This window comes from Fundulus heteroclitus, chromosome 1 (genome assembly GCF_011125445.2).
Source record: "Fundulus heteroclitus isolate FHET01 chromosome 1, MU-UCD_Fhet_4.1, whole genome shotgun sequence".
Taxonomy (NCBI): Eukaryota; Metazoa; Chordata; class Actinopteri; order Cyprinodontiformes; family Fundulidae; genus Fundulus; species Fundulus heteroclitus.
The window spans coordinates 39,582,446-39,588,835 of NC_046361.1; positions in this window are offsets into that span (position 1 = coordinate 39,582,446).

The window sequence follows — 6,390 nt, forward strand, 5'->3', positions numbered from 1 at the left end:
GCAGAAAACAGAGAAAATGTCATGAATGGTCCAATTAGGTACTCCCCATTCCTCCTGCACGACCCTGAGCGGGATAAAGCCTGGATGGAAACTGAATGGAAGGCCGGATGAATGAGGTTCTGTAGCTGGGCTGTGGCGGGGCCATCCTCAGACGCTGCCATTTGGCACCAGGTCCCTGTGGCTGTGGTCATTAAGCAGAAGGCACATTACACAATGTGAGCTGCTCCTGCTGGAGTAAAGGCGTCCAGCTTTTCTTTTTTCACAGAGGGTATTTAGGGACGGGGTGATCGAGTTACAGCTACAGTTGGGAGATTTGAAAAGGGACTTTTTTTAAATAGTGGAGTTGGAAGAACGGCGATAGTGCTGCTAATAACTTCCGCTCTCTATATCTGCTTCTTGCAGTGGTGATGGTGGTGGTGGTGGGGGTTATATTTCCAGGGTACACCATGAAAAGTTTGCCAGGCAACACAGAGACACGCAGGAAAAGCAACAATGCATGCACACACTCACAGCAAAGCGCATTCAGAGCAACCAGTTACCCCGACTGTTGGGTTTTTAAACTGCGGGGAGAAACCGGAGAACCCGGAGGGAGCCCACACATGCAAAGTCCTTTAAAAACTTGGGCTGGGAGTTTTCACAGGAGAAAAAGGTGGAGGAGACAAATTCTAACCAAAGCAGGGAAATAAGGTGGGAAACCTCTGTTTCCAGCGACAGGTCATCTTTGGATCCTTTGTTTTGAAGCAAAGTCTTAGTTCAGTTTGCTGATTCTGCTTTTGCAAATCTCACGTCTATAATTCATCATACATGGAAGTTAAACGTGTGCCGGGTTGTAAACCTTATCCAAAGTCCAGACATTTACACTTTTATCTGAAGTATGCAAATGAGTGACAGTTTCCAGAGAAACTCTTGCCCTCTATTATATCTTCTAGTCTACAACAATGGATTCGGTTGGACAGCTTTCCTAAAACAAGCTTTCCAGTCAGCATTTGTATGTGAGGCTCCATGCGGACTTTGCTGAGGCTGGATGAGTATTTACTGAGCAAAATCTCAAAACGGGCTCCTTGTGTGGGGTCTACCTGGGTCGGCTAAATAATTTCTGGATCAGCAAAACGATTTGGTTGCTCTTGATAGTTCTTAGGTTGCAAAAGAAAATCTAATTTAAATTGAGCAACGCCTCTTGGATCTATATGGATACTTACCCTGAGTTGGATCTTGCAGAGTTTCTTTAGTTCTATGGGGCTCAGATCCAACAGGGTGTCAGAAATGTTCCACGGTTAATATAGATTTAGCAGATTTCCATCCACAACATGCTCGTGTGTTTAGATCTGCTGACTGTGGAGGCCATTAGAGTACAGTAAACTCATGCTAAACGTAAAGAAACCAGTGTGAGTCGATTTGACCTTTGCAGCATCATGGATCATCATGCTGGATATAATCAGACGATGTGGTCAAAAGGGGACGAACATGGTCAGAAACATTGCTCTGGTACGTCGTGGTGTTGAAGAAAAAAAACTTAAGTAAAATCTTTATGGTTCTGCCACTGTGTACTGGTGTTCCTCAGGAGTCTATTCTCGGTCCAACCCTATTTAAGATCTACATAGATCATTTTATCTATGCTGCCAGAACATCCTTTATTCGTTTATATGCTGATGACACCATTCTGAACACATCTGGAGCCACTTTGAACAACGCCATCGATACCTTACAAAGCATCTCCAGCGGCTCTCAACACGCATTTACCAAGCTCCAAAACCAAACTCATGATTTTATAAACATTTTTATCCCCTGACTGTCTTCTTAATATCTCCACTGTGGACTGTCCAGCATACGAACGTCTCTGTTATGGCTGGTATGAACTGAACCAGATATTCAAGCCAGAACATAGTGTTGCATTTTAAAAGTTTGTTATAAGTAGCAGAAAAGTCCAAAAGGAGCAGCACAAAATCCAAAACTCAGAGGTGGTGACCAGATAAAGCCTCTGTCGAGTCCCTAGAGCGCTCAGTGAAAGTGCAAAATCCAACCGGTATTTACTAGTAGCAAGCGTCACACACAAACACAAGTAACCGATTGTTATTATTATATATATTGAAGGCAGAGTAAACACAGGTCCACAGGAAAATGCTGGCAGAGCCACAAGACACTGGGGTAAATTTATGCAGAGCGACAACGGTGCAGGGAACGACTATGGGAGGCAGGTATAAACAGGAGCAGAGACTTGGGTCTGATTAACAGCAGCTGAAGCTGATAATGTGGAATGGAGCAGGGAAATAGGAAAAAACAGCCAGCCAACCCAAAAAACACAAACAGAAAGCCAAATATGTGACAATCTCAGCTCCTACAGACATTCAGATATCTGGTGCAATGCTTCATTGTCCTTTACTTTCTAAAGTCAAATCAAGAATCAATGTTCTGCATTGTAACAAGTACACTGGTCAGAATGACGATCCTTCCTGTTCTAGATTATGGTGACATAAACCTCCATTAACTAGATGTCACCTAATGTCACCTACCCCGCTGCTGTGATGATAGAGCTTCTCTTTTCAGCGCTGTATTCTGCACTCTGCTGTCAACCAGCCTTCACTTCCGTTCTCGCAGGTCGCTCCATTGTTAATGGGCAATTTATAAGGCAATTTATGCCCCAATAAACTTGTTGTTTCGCATTTCCTGCTCCAAACAACTGGAATCCTTGCTTCCTTCGTCTACTTTCAATGATACACGGCAAATTACAGTTTCTGACTCCTGCACATGCTTTCAATTGGTATAAATTGTAAATTAATTTCTTCTTTTCTCCAAATGTTACTTTGTAATTTATTTGTACTGTTTGCTTGATGAGAAGTAATTCATGGTTGAATAAATAAATAAAGAATAAATTATTTAAAATATAATTAGGTGTACCCCGCCTCTCGCCCAGTGAACGCTGGAGATAGGCACCAGCAACCCCCGCGACCCCATGAGGGATAAAGCGGTTTGGAAAATGGATGGATGGATGGATGGATAATTTAACACGAGTGTACATGGACAAATATGGAGGGTGGGTGGGTGGGGGGGTTAGTAATCTATGGAGAATCCCATCTGAAGCCCACTAATTCAAATATTGAATATTACAAATTTAACAACATAACAAACAAAGTTATAAAAATTTTACCTTTGCCTCTTGCCTATTAAAAGCGAATAACTGCCACAGTTTGAATATGGAGGAGATGAATGATACCTTGGACAGAGGTAGCCGAAAAAATGAAGCTTTTTACAATAATATTATGTTAAGTGTGCAATAATGTGCAATAATGAGCCAATAAATCAGGAATCTGTCCATCCGTATATCGTTTCCTTCTATCCAAGTTCAGGTTCCAGAGGTAAGACAGTTTTTTTCTGGAGGATTCCCAGGAACATTGTCCCTGCAGCAAATTCTGGCTCTGCATCTGGGTGTTGTCCAAGTCGGCTGTGAACGTAAACGCTGCAAAGAGAGGCACCCAGCAGATATCCTGAACCTCTGCAGTTCAATTCAGTTCAATTCAATTTTATTTATATAGCACCAATCCACACATCATCATCAAGTCTCTTTCCAAAGTCAGATTCCATCAGATCCTCCAGGTTGGTGAGAAAGTTTCCTCTCTAAGGAAACCCAGCAGGTTGCATCAAGTCTCTCCAAGCAGCATTCACTCCTCCTGAAAGAGCGTAGAGCCACAGTGGACAGTCGTCTGCATTGTTGATGGCTTTGCAGCAATCCCTCATACTGAGCATGCATGAAGCGACAGTGGAGAGGAAAACTCCCCTTTAACAGGGAGGAGAACCTCCAGCAGAACCAGAACCAGGCTCAGTGTGAACGCTCATCTGCCTCCACCCACTGGGGCTTAGAGAAGACAGAGCAGAGACACAGAAAGCTCAGAAGCTCACATTGACCCAGGAGTACTTTCTATGTTAGTTGACCGCCAATCCAAGGGGACAAAGCCAGTTGTCCCCTTGGATGTTAAGGGCAGCAGCTCTACATCACGGCCTCTATGAATGAAACTCTTCAGTGTTTAGAGCCGAACCCGGTCACCCTACAGAGGAAGCTCACTTTGACCAGATTTGTCCGGGATCTAATTGTTTTGGGTCATCATAATGAACGACTCGTGGCAAAAGGCGGCAGACTGGAATGTAGATGAAGGAGCAAAGACAGAGCTGAGCAGATCTGGTATTAGCGCCGACAAAGTCATCTACCCATCTCCTTCTCCCGGGGATCAATAGTAAACGAGACACCAGGACACTTGAACTCTTCAGGTTGAAACAGAATCTCCCACCTTGGAGGCAGCAGTCCATTGTTTTCCAGCTGGGAAGTAAGTATTGTTATTTCCGTAGAGGAGCTGATTTAGATCTAAGAGAGCAAAGTGAGCCTTCCTCCTGTCACGGCTCCTCACCTGACCTTTAAATCACCCCCATTGTGGCCGGGGGAAAGTGTTCATGACGCAATAAAACCTCTAAGTCATTGCAAAACCCAACAGGGTGTTGCTCGTGTCCTGCAAAGCCAGCGCGGCATCACAGGCTCATATAAAAAGCAATAACAGAGATTCCTCTCATTAGTAGGCCGACGCTAAAACACAAGTCGTTTCACAAGAGTGTGCCAGACAAGACAGAACACGAGGAGTGATTCTCAGCGCTGCACAGGATCCTGGACGGTTCAGACGTGCAATAACGCTGCATCAGGTAGTCACCAGGTGCAGCCACAGCCTGACGACGATTAATCACTCAGTTAAAGTGGGACAAAGCAGGGAAACACTTCCTGATGGAAAACACAGCAGCAGGAAACAATGGGGGCATTTACACCTAAATAACTAGCAGCGTTGGCTGATTGTATTTAAAACCTCATGTGATTACAGCAACATGTATGTTAATTAGTGTGTGTGTGTGTGTGTGTGTGGGGGGGGGGGGTATGCATGCTGCTGCATTCAGATGGGATTAATTTAATCTGTAAATGGTCGTATGGTTGATCTAATCTGATTGTGTTTGCAGGCCAGTCTTCTCTGACCCTGCACCCTGCAGCAGGGTCAACGGGGGAGGAAGACGGAGCGCCGCGGCTGAACACAAAATATTTTTGACCGTGTTTGCATGTCAATAGTGAGGATGTTGCTACAACAGATCTGTACTTCAAAGAAATATTTAAAGGTTTCATTACAAAAGGCTGCTGCGGCTTCAGAGAGTGGCGGTGAGGGCAGGCAGAGACTGGATTTAGCCAAGAGAGGCAGAATAAAGTTCTGGTTAAAAAAGGTTTTAAACCAGTGTTACTTGTATAAATGTCAGTCCTAACACTACAGACCCGTGTACGTGGGACCCATAAGTGTTTTGCTGCGGTTTGGATGAGAGCATCCTGTAAAAGACACATTGGGTCACCCATAGAAAACCAACATATACGTCTCAGCTGGGTCTCAAATGGGTTTTTACAAAAATCTGCTCAGATTTAGCAACACTTAGGACACCGTGTGGATTCTGCTTTTTCTTTACCCATTGTGGCCCCATATCAAGCTTATAAAAGCAAATAAGGCAAAGCCAATATGTAACCTACAGACAATCCTATCTGGACCCGTTTGTGTAAACAGTGAATACATGACTTCTGAATTCAAGCAGCCACAGCAGAACTTCTCTTAAGACAGAAAAGGAAATGTTGAAAACTGTAACTGCCCCCAAATGAAATGCTGTTCAGGTCTCATTTTTTTTTTTTGGCCAGCTCTGCATGTGGAAATCTGCAGACAGCTGCAACAGCTGCAGACGGACGCTTCAGACCAACAATTTGTTTTATTCTGCATTTTACTCATAATCTGATAATGAAATGTGGTTTTATGTTTCCAATAAATGATGTACTAGAAGGAAGTAGGCGTGGTCATAATCTCACAAGGTTCATAACAATCAACTGCTCTGCGTCACTTTGCTTCTTTGGTAATCGGTTTCCTCATCTCACACTCGTATGTAGCCATTTTGGCCTTTAATGCTTCTGTTTTGTACCTATGTTACTTAACCCACTGCATGTCAGATTGCTTTTTTTCCTTTGTATTCAAGTGTTTTCATGAATTGTTAGGATAAACGGACTTAAAATATTGAAATACTAATTTTCTCTGCCATTATTTTTTATTAAAACTTTGTATTATAACCTATTATCTTCCATTTATTTATATATCCTTACTTATTACGCCACAATTTGTTACTACTATCAGTAGATGAAAGAAAATTACCTTAAATTATTAGCCGTCGATGAAGATATGTCGTTAAGGTTGGTATGAGTTGGCACATTGGGTAAGGGTTAGGGAAAGTACGGGATTTTCTGCTATTTATAAATCGAATAAAATAACAGGGTTAGTGGCAACCTTGTAGTTAGGCTGCTGGTTCAAATCCCACAGACTGCCACTCTGGGTCAATGAG